General features: G+C 37.0%; 1 protein-coding gene across 3 annotated transcripts in view; it reads right to left on the minus strand.

Moving 5' to 3' along the window:
* The window catches only part of LOC311078667 (uncharacterized protein), a 45,990-nt gene extending 32,732 nt beyond the window's left edge, over positions 1-13,258 (minus strand). Inside the window, exons 1-2 of one of the 3 annotated variants that reach the window (XM_084107624.1) lie at positions 13,093-13,258; positions 1-260 (exon numbers count right to left, since the gene is read on the minus strand). The gene's annotated coding sequence lies outside the window, so the exon portion shown is untranslated. Of the gene's footprint in view, positions 272-2,852; positions 2,964-13,092 lie in introns of those variants that run through there. The other 2 variants (XM_084107623.1, XM_084107625.1) reach the window with 2 other exon arrangements.
* Positions 13,259-17,909: the final 4,651 nt, after the last annotated feature.

Raw genomic sequence — 17,909 nt, forward strand, 5'->3', positions numbered from 1 at the left:
CTCTTTGTTCTTCAGGATCTTCAGTGTGTTTCATTCTGCAGGGTTCTGGATCACTCATGTTCTCTCTGTCCTCTTTAATAAACTCAGTCTTTGCAGATTTCAGCTCTTCCTGATGCTCTGATGCTCGTCTTCACTTGCAGCTGATGGGAATTTACAGCATTTATTGGAGAATTGATGTGGGAGGAGCTTCACTGACCATGTGACTGGTGTGGGAGGAGCTTCACTGATGATGCAATTGATGTGGGAGGAGCTTCACTGATCTGCCCAAAATCTTAAATATATCAGTTACTGAGTTCGTTTTTATACTAACTGACACTTCTATGCAACAAATAAATGGCTATTATGATCATTTGCAGAATGCATTTTTATAAATTGATTATATGTCCTTGACTTTTCCTTGCACTGACTTCCATTCATACGCATGTGAAAGTGGGACACCAGAAGCCATTCAGGATCATCAGCAGATCATCTCACTTTATTCTGAGTGTTTGCTGTTAGAAACACATTATTTGAGTCAGGATACATGATAAAAGACTATAAAACTGCTCTATTGAAAGACAATACTGTAATTTCTCACACTATGACATGGATAAAACATCAATAACACAAAACAATGACACTCATCTTCCTCAACCACTACAGATTACAGCAGTATAATGTCCAAATTAATTTAAATATATAGTTTGATCATATAATAATTACATTAATCACTACACAGTAAATTTGAAATCCGGAAATCAACACCAATGTACTTACCGTAAAACTTCAAATAATAGCCCGGGCTTTTATTTTCCCAAATCACCGAACTGCACCGGCTTGTATTTGAGACAGGCGTCTATATGAGACAGGCCTTAAATGTAGTGTTGAGACTTCACCCTGTGCTGCAATAGACATTTAGTTTTACATTCATTTACAGAAATCAGCTGGTTGAATGAAAATTGCTGATGTTATCGGATTTTCAGTTGATATTCTCAATTCATTCACTTAACGGACGCTCTGAGGTAAAGCGTTCAGACTGCAGACTAAGAAATGATAGTATTTAATTGTACAGTACAATCATAACATAGTACAGACATGATCTTAATTCCATAATATCCTTAAACATAACAATATTGCTGGCCATAAACTGACAAAATGCGCGTCCGGTGTGCAATACCTCGAGTTGTCATAGACGCGACGCGGCGCTAACTCTCCGAGCTGCCTCATCTTAAATGGAAGTATTAGCCATTTAATTTAATATTATACAGTTACAGTATAAATTGAAATGATATTAGGTTACAACAGTTATAAAGTCACACCGGGGTAAAATGCACATTTGACTTAATTCTCTTTTAGACCACTCCATGGCACAAATTTAGCTCAGCACTTTTTTTCATAAACGCTTTTGATGATGGACTTGAAAATTTGGCTGATCCTTGACTTGATCGCGGCAAAGTTGATTCTGTTCTAATTTGATCTAATATTTTATGTTTTTTTAAAAAATGTTTTAAACTTATGTAGCGATTTAAATACAAAGATCTCAAAAATCTTTTAGTTTTTAAAATAATTTTGTTTCTGTATTTTTCAAGTAAATTTTGATGACAGTATATTTATTGAACAAACATTATTTATTTAATTGATCAAAATAACCCCAAAAATAGTATAAACTTTACTAAAGTGATTGTTTTGAACAAGTATCAACTTATGCATTAGAAGGGCGGTGGCTCTAGCCACCGGGCCACCCCCATGTGCACGGCCCTGGGGTGCGTTTCCCGAAAGCATCGTTGGCCAACTATGGTCGCAAGGTCCGTCGTTACCAATAGAGTTCAATGGACATTGTGATGAACTTGCGACCATAGTTGGCCAACGATGCTTTCGGGAAACGCACCCCTGACCGACACAGAGTTACAACATGGACACTAAGAGAGTGAAATATGAACACCTATTCTGCATTACCTACTTTAAAGAACTGTAAAATACACTGACAAATCATGTAATCTGAAAAAATAAATTCACTTTGAAATAAACACATCACTTTATATTACTCTTTAAAAACTTTATTTCAAAACAATTCAGAAATTTAAATTGTAGGCTAACCTTAGTCTGGGATCATAAAAGTGGTTTTCTCAATTAAATTAATAACATTTTATATGCGCAGAAACTGAAAATGATCAGATAAAGATCTCCACAAAGCACTATTGTTCCAAGAGTAAAACACTATTCATTTTTATTAGTATTGATTTAATGTCTCACGTGGCTCATTATAGGCTCAATGTAAAACATTTAGCAGTATCTTTTCCTTTAATAAAGCATTTCTATGCATTTAAAATTAGTTTAATATTATATATCTATTACAATTGCAGCTTAATAACATTTAGATTTTTAAACCATTTTAATCAAACACTGGTGAAACAACCAAATATGTCTGTAATGGTGACTTGATAGCTAGGACTGTAACAGTAGCTAGTTGAGTATATGTGACCACTGGTGCATCGGTAAGAATGCAATCCAATGCTCTAATGCTCTTCAATGGATTTATTGACAGCAGCAGATGATTATCTGTCTTCGTGAGTGTACAGTATGCTGCAGCTGATATGATGCAATAAGTAAAGCTAATAAATGCTAATTAGTACAACTTTCCCTTCAAGTAACTTTAGCTGCTTATATCAAATAACCTAATAATATACCAGATAGCACACATTAGCTAATAACTACAATGTCAGGTGAGTACACACATAAACACACTAGTAGTGTAACTAGCGAACTTTATGCTAACATACTGCATTTCAACTGAGTATCCCAGAATAGACAACACTCATAAAAAACCTAAGGCACCAAAATACACATGTAAATATTAAGACCAGGGTACTCACATGTCTCTGAACGCACATGCACAGATAGCGACACAGACGACAACTATGCACTTCAGAAATATCTACGATGTGCTGCCCGTGGTCACTCTCTCTCACTACTAACTCAAAACGAAACCTATCAGTCAGCGCAAACAGATGTCCTCTCGGTGACCCGCTGATTGGCTGATCATAAATAGCAAGTCCTTCTTTACAATGTCTATGGTGTTAACAATATTTGAAGTCAAATTTTGGTTCGTTCTAAAATGAGCAGACACTGAAACACTGCCTTTCAGCAGCAGTTAATCTTGCCATACCTGACAAGAGAGATGACTATGGATGTCCTATGTGTTTTATTAAAAATACAACATTTCTGGTTGTATATTGTCAGTGGAGTTACTATAAAGTCTGTGGTGTTACTAGGAAAGACAGTAACACAGCAGACAAATGAGCCTAAATCCAGACTTTTCTAAAAATGGAGGCTGCCATCATGATGATTTCAGGATCAGGGGACATTTTGGTATGTAATTATAAAAATGTTGATTAAAATATTTAAAATCTGCAAGTTATCAACATAACACAGACACTAATAAAGTGTGACAGATGAAATTGTCAAACGTCATTTTTTCTAACGGCAGCTGCAGTGACACGATGATGACTTTACCCAGGGCCGGAGTGGGACCACTTTTCAGCCCGGGAGTTTCAGGCCCAAGACCGGCCCACTTTTTCCATGGTGGAATTCCAAATTAGCACTTTTTACAAATTGGATAAATGAAGCAACAGTTCATCTCTTCCTATTGTCTAGTTTTTATTAATACCATGGTTCAACAAATAATGTAGGAAGGTTAAATACAAATTCACTTAGACTTTATAAGAAGCAATTGTGACTTTATTTCACATAATTCTGACTTTATATCTTGCTATTCTGAGAATCAATGTGTGCCCTTGGGTCGTGTTCACATGCAAGGGGCCTTTTGATGATGACTCTCTTGGGATTCAGAGAGCGCTGAGAGAGACTCTGTACCCATGTGTTGCTCTATATATCAGTCTGAGTTGACTTGTATAAGTTGGAGGGTCAATTTCTACACCATTTCATCTGCTTTTCATTAAGTGAACATCCTCATGTGTATTTCTCTAGGGAGTAAAGGGGGATATTATCGTTCCTGCTTTCTGAGGAGTGAAATGTCTTATCAGCTTGTTATGGTGGACTGCTCTTCTGAGAATGAGCTCAGGCCTTCTTCAGCCTTGAAGAGAACTGTTGTTCATCAGTGTTCTGTGTGTGTGTTTGATATTCGTTGCAGGTTTTGAACTTTTGATATACAACATATAGACTTGAAGACATCTTTCTCGGACCCTGGAAGGTCACCACGGACTTAAATCTTGGAATTGGGCGACAACTATTCTGATTAACGACGATATACCCACTTATCTATCAAAAATGAATTATTGTTTAGACTTAATGTTCTCTTAGCCAATCAGAAGAGGAGGAGGGAACCTTAAGTGTCACTAGGCTGACAGCGGTGCAAGAGTCGGTGGAAGAAGGGAGTGAACAAAAGGGGTGTTGTGTGAGACGTGTGTGTGTGGATTGTAAGAGAGGAAAAAAGGATTGCTGGTTGGGGGAGGCAGAGCGGAGAGAGAGAAAAGGAATGCAAAGGGAACAAGCGTATAGGGCAGTAGGGCCTGATGATAAATTTTTTTAGCAATGAGATAAGAGCCTCGTCACCGGAACCAGACCGTGGGCTGAAAAACACATAAATCGAGCCATGGCCCGAAAACCAAGTGACTCAGGTGAGAAATTTGCTGAGGCGCTAACTACTTTCTGTAAAGAATTTAGTCCCACCATACAGGAGCTCAGGCGACTGTTATCTGTGAGTCTGGGAGCGAGCGACTGGCATAAAGTGAGTGGCAGAGTGCCAACATCGAACATCAAGCGAACACATCTGGACTGGGATCATGACGAGAAAGAGAGGCATTTTGTACTGCCATTATTACAATTCCTACTGAGTTGACATGCCATTCTCAGTGGGTTATTTTCCTGGATGACCATCACTCTGTCCACATCAATCCACAGACATTATTCATCCGTGCTGATGCACAACACTCGTAAAGATAATTACGCAAATAACTGCAATTGCAGATTTCAAACAGAGACGGAGACAAAGAGGCACAGACTGCGGTTAATGAAGCGCCTAGAATACATTTTTTGCGCAAAAACAAAACAAAATAGCTTTATTCTTTAATTTCTTCTCTTCCGTCATTCTCCAACGCTGTTTAAGTTGTTCTACGTCAGAACGCAGACTCAGAATTCGTTGTGCTGCTCACATGACCAGCGTCGGCCAATGCGTGTGATCCTGACACAGAACTGGCCAATAACGAGGCAGCGTTCTGACGTAGATCCCGGAAACACTGCAGTGTGTACCACAACACGTGTTGGAGAAGTGTGTGCAGAGCAGAGGTGCAGTAAATGAAGATATAAACAAACCCAAGAATGTATTATTTCTGTGCTTTTCACATTCAGTCTAATTAAATCAAACTAATTGCTAAATTGTATTAAATGCTGTATAAACTAGCTTCAGAGCTCTGTACAGGTCATTATACAAAAACATCTGCAGCGTTTTAATTGGAAAGTTAGTTTACATATTTATATAAACAATAACCATTGGGTAACGTTCTATATATGGTAACTATTTCTATGTTAATATTAAAAATGTCAATGTTGTTAAAACTAACTATCCTGCAACCTTCTGGGAACATTATATTATTGTTGCAAAAAAAATAAATAAAAAGAGCATTCCTAGAACATTATGATTTAGTTCCCAAAACAATAAAAAGACAGGAACCAATAACTAATGTTAGGGGAACGTTCTGTGTTTGCTGGGAAGCCCCTGAAGCAAACGTAATACTTGGCTTTCAGAACTGAAAATTATGGAATTATTCCTGAAACAAGAAGAATCAGCAGACAATAAAATTGGACAAAAACAACAAGCTGTTGATAAAATTATAATGAGTTTAATCAATCATAACTTGAAGTACAAAAAAAAGTATAAAAATTAAAACTAATAAGACAGATCTCTGAAAAACAACGAGTTCAAATTAATATCACATTCACATCTCTGTTAAAAGTGTTACGGCCTCTTCTTCAGCTCCTGAACATGAAAGTGAAACCCGAGTGAAACTCTTCCCGCAAAAAGTTTCTCTCCGCTGCGGATCCTCATGAGATTCTTCAGACTTGATTTACATTTACACGTATTTTTCCTTTCTCGTTCACGGCCATCAGGTCTAAAAGAAACATTAATTTAAGTGAGATTTCAAATGAGAGACAAACATGAAATGAAAAGTGAAGCTCAAAGTCAAGATCACTGATGAGTTCAATAGTCATTTTAATCTCATCAAATCTGGTCAACAACTGCTGTGCACGATTATGATCTATTTTAATGTCATGATGATTTGTGTTATAAATCACTAGTTTGGTCATGAAACAGTGTAAATCTGGTGAGCATCAGCATGTTCTTCATCATGAAGAATGAATGAGGAATCAAGAATAAACACCAACCTCTTTGTTCTTCAGTATCATGTTTCATTCTGCAGGTTCTGGATCACTGGCGCTCTCTCCGTCCTCTCCTTCCAGATGCTTTCTGGCAGTTCTGCTAATAACAAACAAGTTTCATTTTTTACAGACATGATGAGAGAGGAATAATCAATATTTCAAGTACTAATGCTAATCACGTTTAAAAAAATAGTGACCTTGATCATGTAACCTAACCGTGTTGTTCAATAAAACCCATATGATAACTTACTTTGATACTTTATTTGAACCAATTATTGCTTGTTATTTATTTGTAATTTAAAGGCTGTTGTTTCACTTGGATCTATATTTATTACCACATTTATGTTCGATTACTCGATTTATCGGTGGAATAATTGGTAAAATACTCAATTACTAAAGTAATCGATAGCTGCAGCCCTACTTTACTTTTGCTTTAAAAAAAAAAGATTTCATAGAAATTTGATTTCATTTGGCGTTTCACTACTGAAGTCCTTTTTCCCATCTAGCTGTGCTGAACAGAAGCCCAGAACATGTGGACATATTGATATTCAGAACATAACGACTTTCTCAGACTTATTGTTTTTACCAATATTATGTTATTTTATTTTTTATTTTATGTTTGTATACAAATTTTTACTAAATTAGTCAACAGATTTATCAATGCAAAAATAGTCGTTAGTGGCAGCCCTAGAAAAAACTATTATGGAGTGGAAATGGCTTATAAGTCAATAAGCGGTCCTCTGCCGCCATCTACTGGTCATAGTGCTAATTATTTATTTTTTTTATAAATATGTTTGTTTTGCCAACTATAATGGGGTCAATCTTTTAAGGATGAACAAATCATGGTTTTGGTCATCACATTAAAAATAATATTAAAACTGGATAATATTTAAAAATATTAAGAGCTGGAAAAAGTGTGAATGGCTTGAAAGTCCTTGATTAGTGCTTGAATTTTACTCTCAAAAGGATGTACGAACCCTGAAATGATTAACGTAAAAAAATGGACTGTTCCTGCCACAATACATACATTGCATCTTAATGTTATCTACATTAATATTAAAATCACTAACAATTAGGACTTTATCTGCACCCAGTACTAACTCCGATAGAAAGTCAGCAAATTCTTTGATAAAGGTGCCCTGGTGCCCTGTATACATTAGCCAGCACAAATCTCAAATGTATTTTTTACACTATATTGTTACATTAAGCACCAACGGTTGCAAGGAAAACATGATGAAGATGAAGATGAGGTATAACGTCTTTAATAATCCACTCAGAAGGTAATACAAACAAGATAGGCAAATGAAACCAGACAAATGAGGACTGAAAAGACTGCCACTTAAATACAAGACATATGAGGGTAAAATGACAAACACCTGTGCAGAACAAATGAATGACCGCAATGACATATGAGTGGTGGGAAAACTAAGACAAAGGTGAACATGTGACTGAGAAAACAAACTAAAAGTCAATAAAAATTAAACTAACTGAACAGAACTGTGACATAATTTCAGTCTATTGGTTTTGGAGACAAAAGTCTCTGGAATTTACAGCTGCAGAAAGGAGGTGTTCCTGGTTTAGGGTTTGTGGTGATTCTGAGCATCCTTCGTTTCCTGATAAGGCTGTGGATTTATGCATTGGGGTCACCACAGGGTTTCTTGGCCATATGGTCTTAAGTTTGGGGAACAAAGATAAAGCTTTTCCTGCTGTCCTGACATCACTGGTATGAGATTAGACACGCACCACAAGGGGAAGGGGGGTGACATCTCCTTTAGCCATCTCAGCACCATGACGGTGTTTTATGACTTACTAATGGTTCGATGGGGAATCGTTCCGAACTGTGGAATGCGGTGTTGGGTTCATTTAATGAAATGGCCTGTTCACGGATAATCCTACATGAATTCGAAACTTCTCATAATGACGACTTAACATCTTAATGATAAATGTTCTCATAATAATGAGATACTTTCTTATAATTATAACTCTGTATCTCATAATAATGTAAAAAAATGTGAAGCAGATAGCAAGCAACCACCAAGATGCCCTGTTGCTCATCATGGCTGTTAGGAAACTAACTTACACAGGAGAGACTTTAATGCTCAGCACATTAAGATGAACTACTTACTGTGATCTCAGACTGTGGTTTCTCCACTGCATGGATCTTCATGTGTTGCTTCAGGTGAGTTTTAAAAGAGAAACTCGTCCCGCACTGATCACACGTGTGCGGCTTCTCTCTACTGTGGATCCTCTCATGTCTTTTATGATCTGTTGGCTGACTGAATCTCTTGTCACAGTGTGAACACTTGAAAGGTTTTTCTCCAGTGTGGTTCTTCTCATGGGTTTTCAGACTTATTGACTGACTAAATCTCTTGTCACAGTGTGAACACTTGAAAGGTTTCTCTCCAGTGTGGATCCTCTCATGTGATTTCAGATTTGATGACTGACTGAAACTCCTGTCACAGTGTGAACACATGTAAGGTTTTTCTCCAGTGTGAATTCTCTGGTGCTGTTTTAAACTGTTCGCTGAAATAAAAGTCTTCTTACACTCAAAGCACATGTACTCTTTTACACCAGTGTGAGTTTTCTCATGTTTATGTAAATTAGACAGCAGTGAAGAACTCTTTCCACACACAGAACATGAATGTGGCTTCTCCTTCGTATGGACTGTCAGGTGTTTCTTCAGGTCTGGTGCACTAAGAAATGTTTTGCTGCATTGATCACATGAATACGGCTTTTCTCCGGTGTGGATCCTCATGTGAAGATTCAGATGTTGTTTTTGTGTGAAGCTCGTCCCGCATTGATCACATGAGAATGGCTTCTCTCCGGTGTGGATCCTCATGTGAAGATTAAGATGATGTTTTTGTGTGAAGCTCGTCCCGCACTGATCACATGAGAACGGCTTCTCTCCGGTGTGGATCCTCATGTGAATCTCAATATGATGTTTGCTTGAGAAGCTCTTTTCACATTGATCACATGAGAACAGCTTCTCTCCAGTGTGAAATCTCATGTGAAGCTTAAGACTTTGTTTGCTTGAGAATCTCTTTTCACACTGATCACATGTGAACAGCTTCTCTCCAGTGTGAACTCTCATGTGACGCTCAAGACTATTTTTACATGTGAAACTCTTCTCACACTGATCACATGTGAACGGCTTCTCTCCTGTATGAACTCTCAAGTGACACTCAAGATTTCGTTTGGTTGTGACACTCTTTCCACACTGAGTGCAGGTGAAAGATTTCTTGGCTCTATTTTTCTTGAAAAATTTATTTTTATTCTTTGAGCGACGCAAGTGTTCTTCACGCTCCTCGTTCTCTTCCATCAGATCTGAAGTGAAAGAAAAAAATCATCAAAATAATACAAAGAGGAAAAAAAATGAAGTGAAAGGACATAAAAGTAGACAACTGCTATAATATATTACCATTTTGCTGTTTAAAAAACAAAAAAACAAAAAAAAGCGAGTTCCCCTGTGTTCCTGTGTGAGTTTGGCGAACTCAATTCCCGCTCTGCTCTGGTCCCACAGAAACGTCACACTGTGGCCTTAGTTTAATTACAAGAACACAAGCTTTTTGCAGTCCAGTGGAGCAGATTGTATATTATTAAATTTTGGATTTATTATTATTTGTTACACATTGAATTTATCTTAACAAAAAACACCACAGAGTGTGACATTTGACCACAATGTCAATGTCTGTAGAAATTTCACAAGCTGAAAGTCTAGACTGATCCTCTCATTTAAAACTCCCTATATTGTATTAACATATAACCTTTATTTAGCTATTAAACATCTAAATTATTAATTACTAAGATGCACAGATAAAAACAGCGCTCTGTCAGCTGGTTCTTTACAATCTAGACAGACAAAAACATTAATAATTCTGATGACACGCCAGATGAGATGGACTTGGTAATAGTGATAATGTGATACAGAACATTGTTCTGCTTATTTTTCAATGTATGCATATTGCTGTTCATATCCCCAGTGTATTCCCGTTGAAAACAAATGCTTACATTTATGCAAAGTTGATAGACTTCCCCGTCATTTATTTTTTTATGTTCTTCATTTGAAATATAGTTCATAATGTGCCTATAGTTCATATAAATGCTGTTGTTATAAATAAAATATGCAACTGAGAACATTAAGGTACATTGAAGTAGCAATGTTTTTTATTCAAGTGGTTTAGAATAGAATATAATTAGTTTTAAATGCTTTATTTGTTATGTGTTATTTAAAAAAAGACGCTTTAGTGACCGTGCACTTAATTATTTACTCTTTCTGAATCCTATTTATAATTATAAGGGATGCACCGATACCGATACTAGGATACTGAGCTCAATATACTCATCCTCGTAAAATGTTCCGATACCAACGGCCGATACCAGGCCGCGTGTAAACAGTGTTTGTGTCCAGAAAAAGAAACTCTGACAACAGAGGGTATAATGTGGGGATAAAAAAAGAAGGCTGTCTATGAAGTAAATGTATCTTACTACTAGTGGAATATTAAACAAAATATAGTAACACATTGCTTTGGTGCGCGAGCTGATAAGAGAAAAACACGCAGTGGATTGAGTACGATGTAGGCCTACGTAAAACATGAACTGTTACCTGATTTATGTATAATGGGTTGTGGTTCCCTACATTGTTACAGGACGCGTGAGCAAGTCAAGAAGTTCCATGAACGCAAACATCCAAAGCGCGCGCCCCGCAAACCAGTGTCTCAGACAGCGCGCGGATAATGAATTGAATTGTCTTTCACGTATTGCGCTTGTACGGACGAATTCACACAAGTTTATGTAAAAACGCCCATCTTGGCGAGTATCCCAGTAAACAAAGTCAGTTATATCTCGAGCGTACGTAGACAGTAGGCCTAGCTATATTCAAATGAGGTCCGTGCGTTCGGGCTTAAAAAAGGCAGAACTTTAATACTTTTTTTAATCAAACAATGAACAAATAAATTACTCGCTGATCTTGCTCATACTAAATATGCTACCCTTTTCAACTTTACAAAAATATACATCTATATTAAATGTATAAAGTTAAGAATATGCAATTTTTTTTTTTTTTAACCTAATCCTCAGCACTGAAACATTTCTGGAGCTGCTCTAAATATGTGCTGTAATATTAAATGAAAGATAAAATATGATAGAGCAATAGAATGAACAGTGAAAGTAACAGAAGCTCATACAATGCATTTTAGCAGGCTTAATTAAGCATGAAAATAACTGAATGTATATATATATATATATTTATGTATGTATAAATATTTGATTAACAAAGTAAGCCAACTAATATGATTCTTTTGGTTTATCTCTAATATATTTAAAAATTTGAAATGCAGTGACAATACAGGCATCGGTTTTCGGTATCGGCAAGTACAAAAATGGGAGTATCGTATCGGACATGTTTTGGAAAAAGTGGTATCGGTGCATCCCTACTATTTATTATCTGGTTATGTATGCAAGTGAAATTACTGAAATTACAGCATTGAAAACGAGTGTTAACCAGATGTATAGTTCAGTGAAATTGTCAAAAACAGAAATAAAACAATAAATAAGTATTTGTTCTGAATATCAGTTATCAGGGACATAAATAGGCAAATAATCGGCATTGGTAGGGATGCAAGATATATCGGCCACAATATCGTATCGGCCGATATATGTTCATTTTTAATGTTATCGTTATCGGCCCAATAAGAAAATTTGGCCAATATATTAAAGCCGATAAATAATGGATTATTTCCTTCAGATGAGTGATGAGTTTTAAATTGCTTAAAATATGATTCGAATCACTTACAAAAGGAAAATACAGTTCAGTGCAATATCTGCAGTGCAACTCTATCATATAGGCTACATAAAAGTATGATGAGAACATTATAATTGTTTGTTTGGGTCATGGCTTTTAATGGTGAGACTTTTGTAATCAGGCTCTCAAAATTTATAAACACATTTGGATTTAGATTAATCTGCAAATATAGCGGTTATCGGCTTTCAAATATAAAGAATTATCAGTTATCGGAAAAAAAAATTCATATCGGTGCATCCCTAGGTATTGATCATAAAAAACAGTATTGTTGATCACTAATTATCTGGGCTCTTTTTACAGCATAACTGGAGGACAAGAAAATAATCTCAATCCATTGTCTCCTTTTTTACACAAATGCCACAGTATTGATCACATTCATCTACCCTGTTACCAAAGATATTATGATAAGACTAATCTCTATATCTATGAATAATTAGGGTTGGGTATTGTTCGGGTTTTTTTACGATACCAGTGCCAAATCGATACTTTTTTAAAACGGTACCGGTGCCTGAACCGATACTTAAAAAAGAGCCACAAAACAACGGTGAATGACATTACATTACGCTTACAACTCTGTCTGCCATTCATTTACTTGATACAGTATGTTTATTGCAAAAAACAAAAACAAAGAAAAAGAATAAAAGAAACAACTGTTGTAAACTATGAAAATCAAAAAATGTGAATCAGATATAAATTTAAAATAAAAGAGCTAAAATTAAATCTGGTTTGACATAATGTTTACAATAAATATGAACATTTCTCAAACCTCACTTTACTGACCATTCTTTGAAAACTAAAAATGAAACTTTTATACCCATTTCATAGTTGAACTGTTTATCTAAATGTGATGAAGTGCTTGAATGTTTCTAACATGAATGTTCTTCAGCATCATGAATGAATGAAGAATAAACACCAACCTCTTTGTTCTTCAGGATCTTCAGTGTGTTTCATTCTGCAGGGTTCTGGATCACTCATGTTCTCACTGTCCTCTTTAATAAACTCAGTCTTTGCAGATTTCAGCTCTTCCTGATGCTCTGATGCTCGTCTTCACTTGTAGCTGATGGGAATTTACAGCATTTATTGCTGAATTGCTGTGGGCGGAGCTTCCCTGATGATGTAGATGCTGTGGGAGGAGCTTCACTTATGATGTGATTGCTGTGGGAGGGGCTTCAATTATGGCAAATATAAGTGGGAGGAGCTGATCTGCCCAAAATAAAATAAAAAATCAGTTACTAAGTCAACGTTAATGCTTTTATACTTACTGATAGCCAGATTTTAAACAATGTAATAAAATTATTCCAAATATTATTAAGGTAAGAAAGACAGAAATAAATGTACATAATTGTAATCATCAAATCCTTTCAGTCTGTTGACACCAGTGAAATGAGCTTTAAGTGTCAATTTACAGGAGATCTGAAGACATCAGCATAATACATGAGGTGAAAACAGGAACTATTGTCATGAAATAAAGAGTGTTTTCAGCAGATCTGTTAATATTGATGAGCCTCAGACTATCAACACTCATTCAACAAGCCATTCAGGATCATCAGCAGATCATCTCACTTTATTCTGATTGTTTAACCGTTAGAAACAGATTGAGTAAATGATAAATGCTATAAAAGCCTGTGAAACTGCTCTATTGAAAGAATTGATAAAGTTTGATTTTATGATTTCTACATTCATTACAATAATTAGATTATTAAAATGTGCAGAAACTGAAACAGACCATAAAGCTTTTAAAAAATAAAGAGCATAATATTATTCCAAGTGTAATAGATACAACTATAGATTTAAAATGTCTCATGTGACTCATTATAGGCTCAATGTAAAGGATTTAGCAGTATCGGTTGCAGTTTATTTTAATAATGTAAAATAACTAACACATTTAGAAATAAAGAAATAAAGTGACTGCAACAATTGAGATCGATTCCCCTCACAGATCTCAAACTTTGACTCCTTATGAATGCGACCAGTGTGGGAAATGTTTCTCATACAAACAAAGTCTTGATGTTCACATGAGAGTTCACACTGGAGAGAAGCCGATCACATGCGGACAGTGTGGGAAACATTTCTCATACAAAGAAAGTCTTAATGTTCACATGAGGATCCACACTGGAGAGAAGCCGTTCACATGTGATAAATGCGGGAAAATATTTCTCTGTGCATCAAACCTGAAGTCTCACCTGACAGTTTTTCACTGCTGCAAACTTTACATAAACATCAGAAAACTCACACTGACTACGTTTACATGCAGCCAATAACCCGTTCAAAACCGGGATATTAGCAATAACCCGGTCGCGCACGGCCATGTAAACACCGGCAAAAACCCGGATATGCTCATATCCCGGTTTTTAAAAACCCGGATATTATACCTGGGGTACCCCTTTTCTAACCCGAATATTTGGTCATGTAAACGCGTATCGGCATATCCCCATCAAAAGGAACATTGATTTGTGTTCTGCGCATGTTCTATTCGCAAGGAATCTTGGTCTTTTGAGTAGAGACGGCGCATACAAAAACCCGCGTGCAGTATACCGGAAGTAAACAAGAAATAGAGGTAAACATGGCGAGACGCAGCACAGCACCACACTTTTGAAGCGAGGAGGAAAGCGCAAACAAACGCGATCGCTATCTGCCCCGAACTATTCATTATCCGCGTGCTGCTGCTGTTGTTGTTGTCTTTGGATACATGAAGAAGAATCGGAAATGACGCATATTGCGTCTTAAGGTTGTCCGTACGTCCAGACGCTAACCGTGCGTCGCCGTTTACATCGGGATATTACCAATTGATTACAAATTCCATGTATACAGTAGTAACTCTCTCTGCTCACGCATGTAAACGGGTTATTCCGAATGTTTCAGAAACCCAAATAGTGACCCTAACCCGACCATAACCCGGATATTGGCTGCATGTAAACGTAGTCACTGGTGTGAGAGAGTACATGTGCTTTGAGTGTGAGAAGACTTTTACTACAGCAAGCAATTTAAAAGTGCACCAGAGAATTCACACTGGAGAGAAACCTTACAAGTGTTCACACTGTGACAAGAGATTCAATCAGTCATCATATCTGAAAATACATGAGAGGATCCACACTGGAGAAAAGCTTCACATGTAATCAGTGTGTAACAAGTTTATCTTTTAAAAGTCACCTGAAGCTACAAAAGATGGTGCATACAGTGGAGAAACCACTTAGGCTGCGTTTATACTGCAAGTCTTAATGCACAGATCCGATGGTTTGACCATCTTTTTGTTTTTTTGTTGATAGCTTTACTATGCATGTGATAGATCCTCTGATTAAACTGATTTATAATTCACGTCAGGTGGTCATGATTACTTGACAGAATAGATAAGTTAACCACTGTCACGGATGTTTTGCAGTGTGAAGTCTGAACCGAAATAAATAAAGGTAATTTTCATTTGTTATTTTATAGCGATGCACTGATGTCAAGTCATCTTCATTTATATAGTGCTTTTAAGACATTTTAAGACTTTCAGCTTTACAGAGATAAAAGGAAATTAAAGTAACGGAGATTGTTTTGGTTGTACAGCAGCTCTAGAATAAAGGTATTGTCCAGCTAAAGTTAGTTTTTGATTTATTCACTTCTGATCATTAGTTATTAACTTAGGGGCCACTTACACGACACAGTTTCAACTGAAAAACAGAAAACTTAAAATGTGCTCTGGCCTTTCATTTGCACAACAACGGTGTTTGGTGGCTCAATTTACAGATGCCACAATTTATAAAACTGAAATTCTGTCTGTTGAAAATTCAAGATATTTTGATGAATGTGGGTAACCAAACAGTTGCTGGTCCCCTGTGACTTCCATATTATATATTTTCCCACTATGGAAGTCAATGGGGATCAGCAACTGTCTGGTTACCCACATTCGTCATAATGTATTCTTTTGTGTTCAGCACAAGAAATAAAATAATACAGGTTTGGAATAAATAAACACAAACTGTTTTTATGTAAACCTTGTGAGTATATAATTGACAGTATTAGCGTGATAAGACTCAAAAAATAACTCAGTCTAGTATCCAGGCGCTGTTTGAGAGGCTTCTAGTGCCTGTGCGCTTCGGGAGTATGCGCTCGGAAATGCCCTTGACCCGATTCTTGATCAGAATGCGAATGAAATGTTTAACAGGCAAGGCTTTAAAGCATATACAAATAATGAACTTCTGTGAATTGCAGTGTCCCATGAGTGTAACTCTATGCCTTTGTTAGCATGAATGTATGTCGCATTTAGGGCTGTCACGGTAACTGCAATATAGTGCTACTGACAAGCCAACCGCAGAGAAATGCAAGTTACCGCAGCAAGTTTTTTCTTTTTTCATAAGGCTATATAGCCTTCTTTTTTTGAACTTCGTGCATATAAAGATAAATATTTGAAAGATAAGTATTGCATGTTAAATAAGTTAATAATGATAACAACACTGTACAGAGGCTTCATGGATTTGCACTTAAGCCTAAACAGACAGTGAATGAGAGAGATCTGCTGTATAAAGGCCACTAGGGCACCATACAGACTTTATCAAAGAATTTGGTGATTTTTTTATCGTAGTTAGTACTGGCTGCAGATAAAGTCCTAACTGTTGGTGATTTTAATACACATGTAGATAACAAAAAAAAAATGCATTGGGATTGGCATTTAGAGACAATATGAACTCTATTAGAGTTAAACAACATGTGCCAGGACCAACTCATTGTCATAATCATACTTTAGATCTGTCACATGGAATCAATGTTGATGCCGTTGAAATTCTGCAGCAGAGCGATGACATCTCAGATTATTATCTAGTCTCGTGTATACTCTTTTTAGCCAAGGTTGCGAAGCCGACTCCGTGTTACAAATATGTCAGACCTATCACTTCCGCCACTAAAGATTGCTTTATTAATAATATTCCTGATCAATTTGATCTCCTCAGCATCCCAGATAGCTTTGAAGAACTCGATATTGCAACAGAAACTTTGACTCTCTTTTCCAGCACTTTAGACACAGTTACTCCTTTGCGCTATAATAAGATTAAAGGGACACTCCACCCATTTGCATTAAGCTTTGCATTGTTTGAAACCCAGTCATACTATTGAATGGTCGTGCAACACTCTCTCATTTTCCCCTGAGATGGGAGAAATCTGTTATTTACCTCGTACACTTCCTCCTACAATGACGCAAAAATCGTCATTTTGCATCATTGTAGGAGGAAGTGTAAGAGGGGGGGATTTCCGTTGAGACTACAACACTCGTTCCTCATCTTTCCCAGGGGGCGGGACCCGCTCACGCTACAGGCCTATTACAGATCAGTGGGTGGGACTTTACTCTCTGAAACTGAAAGCAATATCCTCCATCTTGTTTGAAGCTAAGCTAACAGGCGCTGTGGAGACAGATGTAAAGTTATGACAATAACGGAGGAGAGTGCTCAATATGATATAGAGGAAGAGGATTTCGGAAGTCTGATGCTTGAATCAGGTGTTTGTGGCTACCTTTACAAGCCGCATTATAGCGAAGAGCAGCCGAGGCAGAAGACCTGCCTGCCGTGGACGAGGAGCCCGGACTGGCTCGAGTTAGGGCGGACTGGTGGCGCCGGTGATCTCACTATGCAACTACGAACACAGAGATAGAGTCCGTCTGCGGCAAATAATTTCAATGATGACAATTTCTCCTGGACGAAATCTCTGAATCAGACGAGGACACGGACGTTTGTGTTGAGAACTATCCTAGTTTCGCACCGCA

The sequence above is a fragment of the Abramis brama genome, assembly GCF_963993115.1.
Source record: "Abramis brama genome assembly, chromosome: 1".
NCBI classification, from domain to species: domain Eukaryota; kingdom Metazoa; phylum Chordata; class Actinopteri; order Cypriniformes; family Leuciscidae; genus Abramis; species Abramis brama.